This window comes from Notamacropus eugenii, chromosome 7 (assembly GCF_028372415.1).
Source record: "Notamacropus eugenii isolate mMacEug1 chromosome 7, mMacEug1.pri_v2, whole genome shotgun sequence".
NCBI lineage: Eukaryota > Metazoa > Chordata > Mammalia > Diprotodontia > Macropodidae > Notamacropus > Notamacropus eugenii.
This window is the reverse complement of record NC_092878.1, coordinates 31,470,084-31,489,895: the sequence shown is the minus strand read 5'-3', so window position 1 is coordinate 31,489,895 and position 19,812 is coordinate 31,470,084. Positions and strand designations below refer to the sequence as shown.

Here is a 19,812-nt window from a genome sequence, read left to right as displayed (position 1 = left end):
ATGTCTCTGATTGCTGGATATATTCATTTCAATTGGAATGTCCTATGGTACCTCAAATTCAGTATGTTTGAACAACACATTACCTTTAGTTACTCAAAACTACTTTACCCTTTGGGATTCCCAATTTCTAGTCATTATCTCCTGAACATGCCACAGAAAATCCATGAATGTCTTTATTCATTCTATATATCCCCTGTATGACATGTACAAAATACACTTCTTTTTTCCTCTTTTTATTTTTCCATTTCTCTAAGTCTTTCTTCAAGGCCTAACTTAAGACCCACTTCTTCCATGAAACCTTGACTGCCCTAATTTTTACCAAGCACTCTAGCATTTACTGGCTGTGCCATTTATTTGGTGCTATAGTAACAATACAATTGTATGCATAATCTGTCTTCCCAATTACACTGTAATCTCCTTGAGAGGTTTGGATCCTGACTGTCTGATATACAGCCTTAATGGAGCAGGTGCTAAAGGACTACTTGTTGATGAAGTTCTAGTTCCATCATCCCCTCTCCAAAGTAGAACTGAACTCAAACCATCCAAGGCAGGCAGCTGATCCTAATGCAGGGGTGGGGAACCTGCAGCCTCCAGACCACATATGGCCCTCTAGGTCCTTGAGTGAATCCAAACCACACAGAACAAATCCCCTTAATAAAAGGGTTTGCTCTGTAAAACTTGGACTCAGTCAGGGCCACACTTGAGGACCTAGAGGGTCACATGTGGCCTGGAGGCCAGAGGTTCCCCACCCCCATCCTAATAGTTCACAGACATCTTTAGCAGAACAAGCATTTCACTCACTCTTACTTTTCATCATTACCACACATACACGCTAATGTAAAGCAGTTTCTGTTTCCTTTGCCTTAGACTATTCTTCTGTTCCTTATCTATCTCAGAAACCTGAATACATATCATCTGTGCTGTCTCCTATTTATAAATATTGCGAAATACCAACAAAAATGGGGAATAAAGATCTGATTAATGGAAGCCTGTTGTCTTGTCAACTCAATCAGCATCTGAAGAAGGGGAAGATTTAGTGCTATAAAAACTTCAGAAAGCCAAACGAGCCCCACTTACAGGTTTCAGCAAGATGAATGACTGAGCCAGCAAGTTGCTCAGGAAGTGGTCATGAGCCAACTGGATGCTCTCAAAATCCCTTGTGGAGTTAATCTGATGGAGGAGCTGGGAGAATTGAGACTCCAGCACATCTACCTGAAGGAGAATTAGAAGTAATTAAAGTATTTTATGGGACACAATCACTCTAGGAGAGAAAGGATAGTGAGGCATCTGAAAAATAAAACACAGAAAACTCCCCTGTGCTCTTGAATTGACCAAGAAAGCCCTTGTTATGTGGCATGACATTGGCAGGGAAAGCTGAAAACCTGGTTCAACCCAGCCTCCTGTCATTAAAGCAGATGTTTTATGTTCATACTGACTGACTCAGTTACATTTTATTAAAATTTAAAGACTTATGGAACACTTCAAAAACAATCAAGCCAAAACTTCAGTGATGCCAAAGACCTGAGATTTCATCCCGAGGATGCTTCCTTCAGTGAATTATATTGCCACCACTCTATACTTTAGCAGACAGTCTTTGTGAATTGCTGTGACCAAACCAATTCATCAGCTGACAATCAACCATCTAATGTGAAGCCTTTCCTAACTTAGTGAGGCTGGTCATATGGCCTGACCTGAAAGTTCTGTCAGGACTTGCACTTTACTGACAACTTGCAAAAAATCTCAGGGTCAGCTTCCTGTCACAACAAAACAGAGCAGGATTTTAGGGTGATGCCAATGTCATCCTATCCACAAGAACTTAATAAGTGCCTTAGTGGTGCTGCTCATATGAGATTGCTAGTGCTTCTGGGGCTTCTTATGCCTCATCAATACCATTCCACATAGCAATCCTAAAAACCACGGCCAATTTTTTTCTCTCATGAGCGTTCCCCCAGGGCAAGAATAAAACATCCCTGCAAGACCTTTCTCCTGCCCTTTCTTCATCTCCCATGTACCATTCAACTTTCAGCACAGACCTGGAGATAATACTGAAGATTATCCACCAAGAAGGCCATGTGGTTCCATAGGCGCCATTTAATGGCATCGCTCTGGTTAGACTTGAGATGCTTGCGCTGCATTTGGAGAGCCCAGCAGTGCTGCAGTTCTGCCTGCACTCGTCGTACGCTGAGCAAGTACTTGAAGACAACGTTGTACCTGGGTCCAAAACAACCACCGTGAAGCTAGACTCTTCCATTCCCAGCTACCTCCCCTTTCCCCTCAGTCAAGTCCCAGATTCCTCCTCTTCCTCCCTTTTTCTTTCCCATTTTCAAAAAGAAAGGATTTGAAGCTAGCCAGAGAAGGGCCCTCTCTACTGGAGGCAAAGTCCTTGTTCCTTTCTCCTGAGGCTCAGCCCAATGCATGTTTCTGTCCCAGGACTTTCCATTTCACTCATGGGAGGCCCAGCATTCCAAACAGCCTCTGCTCCTTCTACCTTTACTTTGCAAGTCATGCCAAACAACACCTGCCTTACAAAGTTCACTGAACTATACAGAGGTCATGAGAAACAACAGGTGACCAGCCTTTGGGGAATGTAAACCCCTCAAAGGCAGGCATGTTTTTTCCACAATCTCTTAGGGCTCAGGATTGTGCCATGTGCATGATGAACTCTTAATGTTATGTAATGGTTAGCTGTCTGAGAGTGATACAACGTTCTTTGAAAAGGAATGAGTTTCCTATCTCCACAAATATCCAAATGGTGGTTGAATTACTCTTTCAGAGAAAGAACTCCTGCCCTGGGAGTGAGGCTGTACTACATAACTTGTATGGTCCCTTCCAATTCTAGAGTCTGTGATTCTAAACTTTTTATTCCTCCCTAGGTTGTGACAGCTGCTGACATGGGAGAAATGTCAGAGGACACATACTGAAGACAAGCACTTGGAAGAAGAGTTGATTCCTAGGGGAACTGGAACTATGTGACCTCTCATCTTGGCATGAGTTTACACAGAAAAATAAGAAACCTAATTTCCTTCAATTCTAAAATAATCCCTGTTGAAACCTGCCTTCTTCAAAGGGCTCAAGGACACATCCAGCATCAAGCTTATTATGCCGATCACTGCCACCTCAAATTAATTTCAAAAACAGAAGCAACATGGCATATGAGGAAGACCTAGGAGTTTGGAGGTTATTGAATCCAACCCCCTCATTCAACAGATGAGGACACTAAGGCCTGGGGGCTTTACATGACTTGCCCATCAACACAGAGGTAGCCAATGGCACAGCCAGGATTCACACTCAGGTTTAGTGATTCCAAGGTGAATGCTATTTCTACTAAACCATACTACTTCCCCAAGGGCTCTTTTACCAGAAGTTCTCTAAACAGTTTTAGGTCAGCATCTGCAGGTTAAATAGACTGGGGTGGAGATGGATGGATTCTTGAAGTTGTATCTCCTGGGCCTGCAGATTACTAACAACTGGTCAGAGGGCCTCTATCTTCCCTGCCATAGTTAGTGTTTGCTAGCAAAAAGCTCACAGAGGTCTTGTAAACCTACTTCTCCAGGACAGCAGGAGTGAAGAGAATGTGGAGAGGCCACTGCACTTTGTAGGAAAGACCTAGGGCTGCCCAGCCTGACGCAGGGGCTTCTCGGGGAGAGGTGTCCCGAGAAGGTGCTTCTCGTGCTTGAGTAACATCTAAGGCAAAAAAAAAAAAAAGAAAAAGAAAATGAAGAAACTTCAGTCTAATTAAGACAGACAACTTGTTTTGTTGAAAGAAGAATGCACATGAATAACATGAGAGAAAAAACCAGGGGGATGTCTAAGACACAAGGAGGAAAACATAGTGGGCAGAGGGCAAGGAAACAATGTGTAGGCAGGTTTTTTGGTAGATCTTAGCGATTATTTTGTTGTCTTTAGAGACAGAGGCAGCTGGAATAAGACAAGAACTGACGCATGGCATAATGAAAAAACCCTTGGCTGCTAATGAAGTGGTCTGGATTCCAATCCTGGCTGTGCCACTCATGAGTCTCGGGAAGTCGTGTAACCACCCTGTATCCCTGTTTCTTAATCTTTAAAATGAAGAGGCTGAACTAGAAGATTTCTTAGGACCCCCTGAGTGCTAAAGGTAGATAACTCTAAGATGAAAACCATATAAGCGTCTTCAGAGAAGGAAGCAGCATCAGGAAAAAAGGGAGGAACAATGATATGCGAAGGAGAGAGAAAGGGAATTAATACCCTTATGTTCCTTTCCATGGTACTCAATTGTCAGGTGAAGCAGAGGGAGGAGGTTGTCATCATCTAACAGCACCTTGTGGGCAGACTGCTGGAAGGCCACATTAACATCTGGCAGAGAGAAAGAACAAGGAGCAAATAATAGCACCTGGCTATATGATGAAGCCTGGAAGAAATGTTCTCCCATCCAACCCTGCCTGACCGTCAGGAACAAACACTATTTGACTTTGGGGTCCAGACCACACCATTTCATACAGATATCATTCGTTATGTGGCTGCTTGTCCCAGGAGATGACTGCAGTGTGATGGAAGCTATCCAGGCCCACTGAAATGGCTTCCCTAGGCAGCAACAGAAGGTAAGGAGGCTGCCCCTCAAGCCCTCAATGAAGAAGCTGAGAGTTGGGCTCTTCTCTCAAGGAAAGTAACTTAGTCATTCACTCTTCTGTTGAGTACTTACCATGCTCAGTTACTGCAGTGGGCGGTGTCTTTAACATATGCTGGGCTGTGTCAATGAAGGCCTGGAACAGTTCTCCTCATCCCAGCAGGTAAAAGTCTTTAATGATCTTTGAAAAAGAATGTCAGTATACAAGTCAACAATCACACAAGTCTTAGGAATTCTTCGCTATCCAAGGAATTGAATTCAATCCAATTAAAGCATTCACAAAGCTCCTATTATGTATAAGGCACTGTCCAAGGAGAGAGGAACACACAGAAGAAAATTAAATTACCCCTACTGTTGAGTGGCTTATAGTCTACTTGGGAGATGGAATATTTACCTAAATAAGTAAAACTAAAGATAAATTAGAGCAGAAAGCACTAAAAACTGGGGAGATAAGCGAAGGCTTCCCTGAGGAAGTGGAACCCAAGTTAAGCCTTGAAGGAAGAAGACGAGGACTTTTGCAAAGCAGAGATGACAAAGGAATGCATTCCAGACATGGGGGGGGATGGCTCATGTGAGAAGAAAGAGGCTGGAGACGAAGCATTTGGGAACAGTTAGTTATCATAATGGTCAGAACACAGAGCTCATGAAAGGGAATAGTATGAAGTAACACTGGCAAAGTAGGTTCCCAGACTGTAGAAAGGCTTTTAAACTAGAAACAGTGCAGAGCTGTCTCCTTAATTAGGACCCAACTAACACATGGATTTGGAGGCAGCGTGGTACAGTGGATAAAGAGCCAACCTCAGAGTCAAGAAGACCTGGGTCCAAGTCCCTTTTGGGATAGATCTTGGTTGTATGACCCTGGGCAAATCACTCAACCTCCACATAAATTCTCTAAAACAAGGAGTTGCAGAGAAGGTACTGATATACACTGATAGAATGTTTTTCCTTGGGAATTCCCCATACCAATGAACACAGTGTCATTTCCTTCCTGTCCCCAACAGATGGATGTGAGATTCTGCCCCTCTAAACAGGCATATCAAGAAGAGAAATTTTAGTGGTGCTGTTAAGCCAGGAAGATTACAGTATATTTGATATCTTTACTTGGTGGCAACACAAATGATAAAATTACAAGAAAACTTATGTCTATCTCTTTGTCCTACAGTATGGTATATCTCTACAATCATGCTTGTATTTACAGAAGCAAATCCTGGAAGGAATTATTCCTTCAGATGACACCCAGAAATGGGCTGCTCATTTTGGGGAAGAGTATACAAGGTCATCCTAAGAATCCAGGGGTAGGTTTTTTTCCCCAAATCAATAGAGTTAGGGAAGGCAAAGGTCATTTCCTGTTAGTTACATTTTAACAATAAAGAAAAATAAATGAAACTATTACCTTTAGTTGGCCTAATAAATCTGACTCCTCCACCATAAGTTTCCATAGATGCTGAGGAAACAAGAACATCAGTGAAATCCCATTTTGAGAACACCATTACAAAGGAGGATTCTTTATTTAAAAAGCTGCTCTATATTCCACTGAATGACTCAGGAAAGAATACTACTCATATGATCATGACAATAAACTGTCTACAAAAAACCCTTCTGAAAACCTGCTACTAGACCCTGTACAGACGGCAGCAGCAAGAGAGCTTAGCCCTTCGTCCTTTTGTTCTTTAGTGGAAAACCCAATCTGGTCCCAAGCTCCCGTGGAGCAGAAATACACACACAAAGTGAAACAAAGATCTCATCTATTCCTTCAACTAAAGAAAACGTTGTGACGCAAGATGCTGAGTGGATTGTGTCTCTGTCACCGTCAGGCAGCTAGCAAGGCATTCCATGTCCCATAAGAGACTGAGCTCAGTAAGAGGGAAGGACACTTACTATGGCAGCATTCCTAAAACCCAAAGACGGAGAAAGCGTCTGGCCTGAGGAATCATTTCTTCACCCTGGTCTCTAGTGCCAGCTAGAAGAAGCAGCTGCTGTGCTCCACTCTCTATCTTTCCAGGTCAATCCACCCCCTCAGAAAACATATGCTGGATCAGACACTTAAAAGGCAAACCTCAGCAACAGTGCTGCGTATCCGGTCCACCACCAGCTCAAAATCCACAAGGCTGAAAAGAGGCTGCTGCTTGAGGCGATGCAGCTCGGCAGCAAAGGTGTCTTCTTGATTCTTTAAAATAGATCCTGTGTATCATGGACAGTAGGAGGAGAGACCCTCGGAGCTATGCTATCAACAACGCTCTGATTCTTTCATTTGTTACTATAGACAATCTAACTAACCAGGGTCTAGTAAATACAGGGCAATAATTTTTGCTCTTAACCACTGGGTGCCACTTCCCTTGCTTTGAAGATTTCTGACAAGAAGCATCATGGTGCCCTCTTACAAGATTTATTTCAAAATATGATGTACTACACTGACCACTGCCTTGGCTTATGAGGCAATGGGCAATAAAAACTGCTCTTGACCAGCTCTTGGGGATGAGATGTTAAGACAGGACTTCCTACCTTTTCTGGTCAGATTCACATTCTGATTCTCAAACATCTGTACAGACTCTCCTACAAACAGGATTTTTTCAGCGACTCTCACTGGAATATAGGAAGGAAGTATTTCCACCCGAAGGGAAAACTGCTTCAGGGATGGGGCCAGCATGTTCTCTTCCTCAATCAGGCGCTGGGTGAGGAGATACAGAGTGACAAAGGAAACAAGAAAGTATGCAGTAACTCTATCTATCTCCATCCTTTATATTCCATAGTTAATATATTGGGCAATAGGGACTTTAAACCCAGGGATGTACAACTCCCACCTGCCAGGCATGTACTGTGCTTGCAAGGAGGTAGTCTAGCCTGGTGGCTAGCAGGCAGGAGAGGCACAACACATGAACGTTCTAGTTCTAGCATTGCCATTAACTAGTTACAGGACTCTAGCTAAATCATTCAACTGCTCTGAGCCTTAGTTCCTTCCTCTGTAAAATGAGTAGGTTGGACTAGACCTGTGAAGTCCTAAAAAAAAAATCCTATTATGCTCAGTTCCAAGAATTTATGATTCTTATGTAATACACTGGCATCTATATAGGTTTTTGTGAATCCTAATTAAGACCTTGAGCTGCATCAAAAAGCTGCCAGAGAGACACAACTTAAGGAGCTGTCCACTTCCTACGTATGGTATTAGTATGGTATGAAGAAGGCCTCACAACTGCCCAGCCTAATGGATTATCATAGACTCACGGGTCTGGAACTGGATCAAGTCCAATCTCATTTTAGAGACGAGGAAAATAGGCCCCAGGGAGGTTAAGTCTGGACCTAGACAAACAAGCAAAGGAGGTGGGGGTTGTACTCTTCAGCGCTCTTTCCCATGCATCCTGCAAACCTCATTCAGACAAAGGCAAATATCAGGAGGGACAGGCTGAAGGAAGTGGCTCAGATGGCACCGAGGTGGCAGGCTCAGTGCAAGCTCATGTGAGAGGGCGAAGGGGTCACTATCTGGTGGAATGTACTGCCTTTCCCTTCAAATCCTCACCAGGTCCTGAAGTTCTCGTAACTGCTTCCCTGTCAGGCCTCCAATGCCCAGGTCTTCCTCCTCCTCCTCCAGTTGAGTAGAGACAAGGCCAGAAGATGGGCCCTGTTTAATAAAGAACTCTTCGTGTTGGTCCAAGAGGAGGCCATGTAGCATCCAGGCAGAAAGCTGCTTGTACATGACCCCATGGCACACTGCCAAGATCCTGAGTGGAGAAAGGGAGAGAAAAACCAATGCCATAAAAGCCCTTGCTGGGCACAAACACCCAGGCCATTCTGGGACGTCACTAGAGGGTACTGGCCAAGATCTGAGTAAGAATTTGGTGAGTCAGAAGGGAAACTGTCCATTACACTAAAAATAATCATTCCATTTTTATTCCTATCTTTTTGGAATTAGTCATTAAATTTCTTATAATTAAAGTTCCCATATTAAGTTTAAAATGTCCTTCAGCTATTTTGACAGTTTCTTTTCCATATTGTTTATTCTCACCCTGCGTAAGAGTTTCAGAGCTGAAAATTCCTGCTAAAACACAATGAGATGAGCTCAGAGAAGTCTGTTTCTCTGCCAGCAAAAGCAGTTTGCTCCTTTTCTCTTGTTTCACCAAAAAGGAAGGGAATGGATGTGGTAAGGGAGGATGACTCAATTAGAAATGGAGCATTACAAAAATACATGAAAAGAGAAGATCAAGCACCCTCTCCAGAACTAGCTCAAGTATTTCCAAGATGTTCTTGTGCAGTAACCAAATATTAGAATTAGAAGGAAACTTGGAGATCAGAGTCCAGTCTTTCCACCCAGGACAGAAGCTTAACTTCAAGTTTTAAAGAAGGTAAGATAAAATGGGCAATATGAGCTGGTTCCCTACCACCGCCAGCATCAAACAGAAAATTCTCTGCTTAGCCCCCTTCTTACCTTTCCGGTCTTCTTATCCTCTACTTCTCTCCATATACTTTACGATCCAGCAGCTCCTGCCTTCTCCTAACTCCATGCTTTGTTACAGGCTGTCCCACTGCCTGGGAGGTTTTTCCTTCTACTCTCCACATGTTGGCTCCCTTGGCTTACTTCAGGACTCAGCTCAAATCCCACCATCTACTGGAGGCCTTTCCTGGTCCCTCCCCAATACCAGTGGCTGATCTGAAATTACTTTTCAACTACTCCATATAAACAATATCTTATATGTAAATAGTTTAAAAGTTGTTTCTCCCATTAGGAAAATAAGATACTTGAGAGGAGGGACAGTATTTTTACCTTTCTTTGTATTTTCAGGCTTAGCAAAGAGCCTGGCAAATAGTAAACATTTAATAAAATGCCTGTTGACTTACTGACTGAAAATAGCAATTACTTTAAAAGATATACTCAAATATAGCCAAGCAAAACCCAGCATATATAATGGTAACACCCTAAGGATGATGGGATCTGACAATCAGAGGGACCTTAAAGTCATCCACACTAATTCATTCTCTTTTATGTAGTACCATCCTGGATTCTTTATTGGCTGGCATCCTGGCCTCTCCTACTTTGATCATATAGACCTATCTGCTCAGTGTTAGCTTTTCAGTCCCATCTATTACTAACTATTTTGGAGAAGTTTTAGATCATATGCAAATAAAATGGTCTTGATGAACTGTGTCAATCTTATTTAAGTTTTTGTGACTTACTTTTCTAGCGCACTGCGTACAGGAGGCAGTCCCCCACAGCTGTATTTGTATACTGTTTCCAAGATCTGACACCCATGAATCTGTGGAAAAGATAAACTTCTAAAAATTATACAGTGCCTGCTGCACAGTTTAAATTGTACATTCAGTTGTGATTGGTCCAGGAGGGACCTACTGAATCAATTCCAGTGGCACTTCCATAACTTTGTCCTTTCCTACCTCTTACACATCAACAGTGACTCCCTCATCTCACTCCCCCAATACACACACAAACACACACGCACACACTGATCCAGTGACAGTGGCCTCATTGCTGACATTCTGTCACTGGACTTCAGGCATTTTCCCCAGCTATCACTCATGCCTGGAAATCTTTCCTCCTCACCTCTGCCTCCTAGTTTTCCTGGATCCTTCAAGTCTCAGCTACAGTCCCCCCTTCTGCAAGAAGCCTTCCTGGATCCCCATATTTGCAGGTGCTACTAGCTACATATTCCATTGGGTTTCCTAAAAGTGACTGAATGGGTCAGTCAATCTACTCCTGAGCCAGATCTACTTGGGGATATGCCTATGAGCTTGTTCTGGAAGAAGAAAGCAGAACTTCTCCACAAAGATACTGCATAAGAATGTTTAAATGTTTAGATTACAGGTTCTAGATTCATCAGCCAAGAATGAACATGTTAATTCAGAAGTAAAAACTACCGGCCCCCCCATCAGCTTCTTTAAGGAGAGAGTTTTTATCTTTGCTTCTGTAGTCAGAAAGGATAACATGGATGTAGCACATTTCCAATTGTGCAGAGTGAAGTCTAGTAAAATGTGCAAATCTTTTCTATTTCTGCTGAACTTCAGCCCACAGCATCCCTAGGCCCATCGTGGAAAAGAAGGTGAGTGAACCACCAGCTCTTCTTGGATTTTTCACTCTCCTTTCCCAATTGAAATGAGACAGAGAAGGCTAACATGGGAAAGGAGAGAAAATTTTCATCTGGCTCGTAACTCCATTCATGGTGGTACTTTTCTTCTCATTTTGGGGGGACAGGGGAGTGTAAAGAAGCTGCAGGGGTAGAGAGGTCCATGAAGAAGCCCACACAAGGCTTCCAGGAATGGAGGGGATGCACTTAAACAACTCACTGTGCATACAGCTGGGTATGTGTCTACACAACACAAAATGAAGTAGAGGGCTGGCAACTGTTTGGTCCAATTCATCAAAGAAAGAAGCCAAATTAGATACTTTTGCCTCTGTGCTATGGTTACCTCTATGTGGGACTGAGTCCTACCCTTCATTCAATTCTTTGGCCTAAATTATCTGGTTGGGCTTTTTAGCTGAAGAAGTGGCACTTATTTACTCTGTGTGTGTGTGTGTGTGTGTGTGTGTGTATGTGTATGCATAAGTACAAGTGTGTATGTGTAAGAGAGGCAGACAGACAGATCAGAGTTGGAGGGGGAGAGAAAGAGAAGGGGGCAAGAGGGAGGGAGCCCATATACATTAGTATTGATATGTATTCTGCATCTGTGTGACATTTACAAAGGTCTCATTAAATATCTCTGGGGTTGGGAGTGCGTAGAAGGAGGGAAAGAGGACAGGAGTGTGTCACATGCAACACCAATTGTCTCACTGCAGATTTTTTTAAAATGCTGTGGATGAATTTGTAAAAATTATACTACTTTCAAGGCTGCTTCCTGTGATTGTTCTTATAACAACTCAAGAGAAAAGGACTCAGGGAGCCAGAGGGTACTTTTCACAACCCAACTTGACTAGGTAATCTACTCAGCACTTGCTGATCTCAGAGTTACTAGCTCAGATCCCAAAAGCCAACAGTCTCCCAGAATACTTGGAATCAATTTTTCCATGACAGTAATAATAGCAACAACCTAAGTAAAAAGTACATTTAACAAAGTTAGGTGAATGACTTAGGCATGGTGACCTCTTAATACTGAAGCATGACCTTGAGGAAAAAGCTCCTTGCTCCCATCAATGATCAACATGTATGATGCCTTTCCTTCTCAGGTCTAATTTCATGGTTTCCCCAAACACAACAGTTTGAAGAAATCTATGTGGTGCAAATCACTAAGCACACTGAATTACGTACATCATTAACCAGAATAAAAGAAGTGCTTACCTTCTGACTCTTAATCTGTTCAACAACAACCATCACTGAGGGAAAAAGAAGTTGGAACTACAAAGCAAAGCAAAAGTTAATTAATCTAATGTAATCTCTTACGTGTTCCAAATGTAAGAGAGGGAGTATAAACATAAGCTCTGGAAATGATGGCATTTCTGAATGAAGATAGAGAGATCAACTCCAGCCAGAAGAGGCAAAAAAAGGGCCTACTCCTCTCAGCCTATCTTTAGCTAGAAACACCTATTTTGGAGGCTGGCAGGATAGTCAGTATAACATCAACATGGACAACTTTAGTACCAAATGTTAAGAGACGATTTATCTTCAGAATTCATGAAATAATGCTCATATAATAAAGCAGATTAAATGTACAAAATGTAAAATTTTAGATTCAAATTCCGAATCTGGAAGTAGGAGAGCTCTTCAAAATACTAGATTAGTCAAATATACCTAAAAGACTGAGAGAACAGACAAAAAGAACCCAAGATATTCCATTATCTACAAAGATACCTGGTCCAAGGAGTAATTGACATGTGATATGGAAAGGGGAGGGTCAGCAAGGAACTGCAATAAAAAACATAATTAGAAAAACACCATCTCAAAAAGTTTCTAACCTATGACCTAAGAACACTGGCTGGGGAGAGGGAGAGAACAGACCTTGTGGTAATGATGAGTGCTTTTAGGTTCCCACAGAAGATAGTGATACAGGGTCACTAAAGTGATACAGGTCACAAAAAACTGAAAGCAAAATGTTCACAGAATACCCTGGAACCTCTTACAGAGGCAAGAAGTTACTCTGATCATTAAATGAACAATACGGAGAGCTTATAGTGGTATATGCTCATTAAAGGCATTTTCCCAATTCTGAAACCCTAATTAAAGGAAGACAAGCTATGGTGGGGAGGGAGGACCGCATTTTCTTTCCAAGGATGTGGTCTAGTGAGGAAACTGGGGGACTCAGGGGCATTACTGCCTGCCTCTTTCTCCTCTTCTCTACCTCACCTCTTGCTCCAAGTCAAGCAGTGCTTGACGATATGGCTGCAGGATGGAGTCCAGACCTGTGCAGAAGGCCCGCAAATAAATTCCATGTAATCCACCCTGGCCTTGCTGGGACAGATGGTGATCCTGCGATTAAACAAAGGCTAATTAAATTAGCTCCAGGATTGGGACTTGCAGATCAAGTGCTGAACCTGGAGTCACAAAGACCTGAGTTCAAATGTGGCTTCAAAACACCTCCTAGCTGTGGAACCCTAGACATGTAAAACTTCCTCTGTCTGCCTCAGTTTCCTTTGTAAAATGAGGATACTAACAGCACCTACCTCCCAGAGCTGCTGTGAGGACCAAATGGTACATCTGTCAAGTGCTTTACAAAATCCTTTAAGTATTATTTAAATACTATCCTTTTTGTTGTTATTACGTCATTATTAGTTGTACTGCTGATGTTTGAATAGCTGTGTCAAATTAACCTCCGTAAGAAGAAACATACAACGGAGTGAGGGAAATAGTTTGCCCATTAACATTGTTGGACCACAGATTGACAACATCAAAGGTCCTTGGAGTTCATCCAGTCCAACTTTCTCACTTCAGAGATGAGGAAGAGGTTCAGAGAGGTTAAGTGATCTGTCCAAGGTCACAAGAGGTAGAACTGGGGACTGAGTCCAGATTTGGTGCAGTGTGGAGCACTGGTCCTAAGACAAAGGAAAACTGAACTCTAGTGCTGGTTCCAAGACCGATTAGGTGAACAGCCTGAAGCAAAGTCACCTCACTTCTCTGAGCCTGGGTTTAGTTCTCTGTAAAATGGGAAAAATATATTTATACTCCCTACCTAAAAGGATGTTGCGAGGAAAGCATTTTGTAAATATTTATATCAGTGTGAGTCATAATTCCTATTCCCACCTTCCAAAACTGATGTCATGTTTATTTTAAGCCAGAACCTTCTTAACCCTTTGCCTTAAGGAAGAATAAAAACTTTGTGATGAAAAAAGAAAAAGGACAGAATTCCTCCTCTGTTGAAAAAAATCCATCTTCCTTGAGAACTATTGGATCTGCGGAACCCATATTTTTAACTCCAACTTGAGCAAAAGCCCAGCCAGAAGTCTAAATTTAAAACCAGCCTCCAACTCCCTTCTCTCTCTTTCTAATGTGTATAATGCCACTCATAGACAGATGTTCTTCTGAGACCAGAGAGGTTCTGTTACTTCCTCAAAGGTCACATAGGAAGTATGTGACAGAACCAGATCCCCACCCAGCACTCTTCACATCGTACGCTGCTGACTCTTATGCTGTAGAACAAAAACTCCCAGAACTTACAGGAAAAACAATTCAAATAACGACACATTTGTAAATAACCTTAGGGGAATTCCATCTTCCACAGGACTCTCTCTTTCATTCATCACATGGATCTGTTATGCTTCTAGGAAGCTAGGAGTTGAAATCACAGAGAGGCAAATTTATACTCAATGTCAGGAAAAAACTTCCTAACATCTACCAGGGGTGGGGAACCCGTGTCCTCAAGGCCACATGTGGTCCTCTAGGTCCTCAAAAGTGGCCCTTTGACTGAACCTAAACTTCACAGAACATATCTCCTTTGTTCTGTAAAACTTGGACTCAATCAACAGACTGTACCTGAGGACCTAGAAGGCCACATGTGGCCATGAGGCTGCAGGTTCCCCGCCCCTGACTTAGACCTATCCAAGCAGGGAATGGGTTACCTCAGGAAGTAATGAATTCTCTCCCATTAGAAGTCTTCAAGGACTGCTTGTAGTAAGAGTTTGGGCTATTTAATTCTCAAATTCAGTGACTCTATAAATGTTCCTGTCATTAATATTATTCGTAACACTGTTATTAATGTTACTATTAATACTACCGATACTTGGCGCTCTTCTGAGCCCAAATGCAAGACGTATAAAAAACATCACCACTGTCCTCAAGGGCCGACCACCCACCTGCTGCTGCACATGGCCTATATATCGTTCAACGAACTCTGTAAAGCGAATATAGTCCGTGCCAAGGCGGCAGAGTCGATTCAGGACGCTGGTTTCACTCAGATGGAGAAACGGAAAGTCCTGTGACACCTACAAAAGTGGTAACAACATTAAGGACACAGATGCCTCTGATTCATTTGACTCCCACCCTGAGGATACTCCAAATGCTTTACAATAATGACAGGATGTTTTTCTCCAAATGTTTTATGATGACATTTTTTTCTCCTCATTCTGCCTTTTGTGAGGTGTATTTATCAGAAGAGTTCTGTAAAATATAACTATTTGCACATTACTGGCATCTTTTTAAAGTGATTATAACAAATTCATCATAGACTATAAAAAACTGAGTTTTTTTTGTTCATGTAAATATCACTTAAAAAGAAAATGGTGTTTATTTTTTAAATGTAAAATTTCAATTAACAAGCATTTATTTTCTTTCTCTCCTTCTCTCTCATTAAAAAGAAAAAAAGAAAAACAAAACCCCTGTAATAAATGTGTATAGTTAGGCCAAACAAATTCTTGTACTGTCTAGGTCTAAAAAATGTCTCATTCTACATTTTGAATCCATCACCTGAATGGACTTTCATAATCTGGAAGGAGGTCAAGGAAGCTACGTAATAAGCAATTACCTTTTCCTTCCTAATCCCTTCAGCCTTGCCATCTCTAACATTCCACCAATGAATAAACACTTACCAAGCACCTTCTGTGTGCCCAGGACTGTGCTAGTTGTAGGGGATATGAAGAGGCACACCAACATATGCATATGAAAACTTAAAAAAAAAAAAACTACTCAAGAGACAATGCAAGGCAATTGTATGAAGAAATTAAACAAAAAAAGTAAGAGAATTCTCCTCTTCTCAAACCCTATCACTTCACTAAATACCAAAGATGAGAAAGTCTATAAATAAGACAACTTTCTAAGTTGCTAAATTTGGAAAGTTTAGGGAAAAAATCCACCCAAACCACAGGTTAAACACAAAAAAATTCAAAAAGAAGAGGAAGAACAGCGCCGACTCCTTCTCCTTGGCTGAGCTCTTCAATTTCACGACCACTTTCTGAGCACCTCTGGGACAGGCACGGTGAGCAACAGAGGAAAAATGCAGCTGCATCTGCTCTTAAGGAGTTTACATCATACTGAGCAATACAGATAAGTAAATACAACATGTATAAAAAGTCATGGGGGAAGAGTATCAACAAATGGGAAATGGGAAGAGGCATCTTATCTTCTGAGCTGAAGCTTGAAGAGAGCGGGGTCCCAAGAGGCAAAATGAAAAAGGAAAGCCTTTTAGGCATGGGGCACAGCATGGGTAAAGGCATAGAGAGAGGAGATGGGGTGCTCTCTCCTAAGAATAAATAGAACCCAGTACAGATGGAACATTTAGTATATAAAGGAAAGTAATATGTAACCCTAGTGTAAAAAAAAGCTGGAGCCAAACTGGGAAGGGCTTTAAGTGTCTCTGATCCCTTCCCCTCCTCCCCAAAAAAAGTCTGAATTTTTTTCCAGTGCCAAAAAATCACCATTGAAACTCCTTGAGCAGAGGAATGACAAGATCATACATATGCTTTAAGAACATTACTTTGGTAGCTCTGTGGAGGGTGGACTGAAGAAGAGGAGACCAGATGCAAGGAGAACAATTAGAAAGTTATTCCAATTTCAAGGCATACACTGGTGAATTTGCATTTGATTTTAGAGGCAACAGGGAGCCATTAAAGCTTCATGAGCAGAAGAGTAGCATGGTTAAACCTATTCTTTAAGGATATGACTTTGGCATAAAAAGAACAGACTGAAAAAAGGGAGGGAGTGCAAATCAGAGGTTACTACAATAGTCCAGGTGAAAGGTGATGAGGACCACAAGTAGGAAGGCTCCCATGAGAGGAGAGAAAAGAACGTAGGTGAGAATGTCATGGAGGCAGAAGAGGTATGACTTACCAACAGATTGATCCCTGGGGGACGAAAAGGCTAAAGGAAGAATGAAGGATGACTCAGAGTTTCAGTTGTTTAACGGATAGTTGGAGACGTGGCACCAGAGCTCAGGACTGAGATGAGGGCTATCTGCCAAGAGATAATAGTTGGTCCCACGGGAACAAGAGGTGAACACCGTAAAAGAGTAGAGGTAAAGGAGAAGAGGGTCCAGGACCCAGCACTGTGGTGCTCCCACCCAGGGACAGTGCTTACGGGAGGATATGGATGAAGATCCTGCAAAGAGACTGAGAAGGATGGGTAGAGCAGAGAGGAAGAGAAGTATGAAAGAACAATGTCATACAAATCCAGAGATGGGAAAGTCAGAAAGAGGAGGCAGAGAAGTCAAGAATGATGAGGACTGAGAAAAGACCACTGGAATTAATAATACAGAGATCACTGGTAACCTTATACACAGTAACTTTAGCCAAGTGGTGAGGACAGAAGCAAGGATGCAGGAGGTTGAAAAACATGTGGGAAATGAGAAAGTAGAAGCAATGAGTGCAGACAGCTTTTTCTAGAAGTTTAACAGAAAACAGCTGGCATGTTTATGGGGCATCATGGAAAGAGCCGGTGGACAGGGAGAGATTAGAAATTTGGGAGAGCAAAGAGATATCTGAAAGAGCAAGTTCCCAGAGGAGATAGGAGAGGAGGTGATCAAAGGTTTTAGTAGAATAGGGCTTCTTCATTTTTACTGTGTCATGGACTCCTTTGGCAGATCATGTCTGGTGAAGGCCAAAGACCCCTTTTTCAGAAAAGTTTGTAAATATGCAAAAATAAAAAGCATGAGATTGCCAAAAGAACTAATTATATTGAAAATGTTATCAAACTGTTAAAAAAAAAAACCAAGTTCAAGGAATCTCTGACGTAGAGGATTTGGCATTAGTGAAGAGAAGGGCCATGTCTTCTTCCTTGACTAATGCAAAGGAGAGGATAACACCGAGATGATTTGAAGTACATAACAGAGTATATTAGCAAGCACCCTAGCACACCCAGGATGGCCTGCTAGCACAGGTTCTTTGATCTGCTTTTAAAGGAAAGACTGCTCAAAAAGGGGTTAACAATCCTACTTTAATTACATTCACTAGTTCAGGGGAAAAGTCAGCACCCTGAACTTGGAGAAAATGCAAGCAGAGAAATTAGCACAAAGACATACAGAACTCCAACAGTCTGGGTAAAGCAATATTGCTGTACACTTTATGTACATCACTGGATTGAGGGAGCACAGCCATCGGAGCAGTCGGGGTGTGGGGCGGAGATGTGTGGGCTCCGAACATATGGCTACTCAGAATCTCCACCAGGAAATCAAAGAAATCCAAAGATCCTTCTTATGAGTGGACCCCCAAAGCAAATGCCTACTCCCAGAATATATAACAAAGACTTGGCATCTGATTGGCTGAGTGCTCAGGAGCTTGAAGGTGCCCCAGCACTTAATTAGAAACTCCCTGTAGCCAGGGCTCTATGTGTCTATTAATGGTCAAAGAAGATCTTCAAATTCCCTTAACATTCCACAGAGGAGAAGAGGAAGCTCATGATGAACAGTCCTGAACTGTGAGTGAAGTGTGAGTTGAGACCTGCTGTCTAGAGGGAGCAGGGAAGGGGTGGGAGACAAGTACAACAGAAGGTCAATCAGGGAAGAGAACTGGCAAGCAGAAGTGAAGGCCAAGTCAAGATTAAGTAATATCCATTTGTGGAAGACCTAATTAGCAGTGCTGGGACTTCCTCTAGCAGCATTCATTAGCATGCAAGTAGGAGCAGATAATCAATCAGCAAGTATTTATTAAGTTCTCATTATAGGCTTGGCATTGTGCTAGGCAAAGAAAAATCGTCCTTTTCCTCAAGGATCTAAGTATTCCACTGCGGAGATACGACATATTTGCAAGCAAGTCAATACAGAACGTACACAATACAATTTTTCAAGGGGAGAACTAGCAGCTGCGGGCGGGCGCCTCATGGAGGAGATGGCACCTAAGGGCCTCCAGGAAGAGGGCACAGCCTGTGACAGGCACAAGGAGGGGAAAGGGAATTGCATGGGCTCAGTTTGGCTGCAAGGGAGTGCGTCAAGGGTACTCTTGTCTAATCGATCACTCTGGAGTTAGACTGTGAGGGTATACTCCATGCCCGGTGGAGAAGTCTGAGCCTAGAGCCCAGCCAGAGCTAGGAATGCTCCTTGGGCAGGGGAGGGAAATGGTCAGGTCCATGTTTTAGAAGGGAACCCCGGGGAGGATGCATTCAGGAGGCGGCTTGGGTGTGAGAGGCAGAGGCAGGACTCGCTGATAGACACGGAGGCTAAGGGAGAAGGACAGGGAAGGCTGGATCTGGGCTGGGGGAGACGGAGCTTTGGACAGGAACCGGGAAGTCAGCAGGAGGAAAAGGAGATTCAGGGATGGAGAGGAGGGCTTTTTGGACACGTGGAGTTTGAATTTCTTATAAAACACCTGGTTTAAAATACCTAACGGGCAGGGTGTGAGGTGTCTATGCAGGGAAAGAGACTAAGGCTGCATATCCAGGCAGGATGCCATCCGCGTGGGGAAGATAACGAGGTCCCTGAGAAAGGAGAGGGCACAGGCACACCTGCATCCGGGGAGCTGAGGAGTGGTCACATACGTAGGCAAAAGTCGGGTGGGGGGAAATTAAGTATTACAAACTGAGAGAGGAGTGTCCGGGAGCTGGGGGCTGGGGGGGGCGTAAAACGTCAAATACTGAAGCAAGGACTTGCCAATAAAGAGACCATTAGTAACCTGAAGAGTCTAGTTTCGTTGAATGATGGGGTCAAGAGACGGACTGCAGAGGGTCAGGAACGAAGAGGGCGCAGCGCGGGCAGCTTCTCCCAGCAGGGGGTCCAAGGGAGAAGAGGCTCGTAGGAGGGGCTGCACGGTCAGAGCCTCTGGAGGGGCGCTCGGGTCAAAGGGCAGCCTGAGCCTGGCAGGGGACCCCTGCTGTGAGGCGGCCAAGGCGGGGGCGGACCTCGGACCTCGGAGAAGTCTG

The 19,812-nt window shown here is 43.0% G+C and overlaps 1 pseudogene; it reads right to left on the bottom strand.

Annotated features, from left to right (window-relative positions):
- LOC140513786 (gamma-tubulin complex component 4-like) overlaps positions 1-19,812 on the bottom strand; it is a 28,220-nt pseudogene that overhangs the window by 7,417 nt on the left and 991 nt on the right.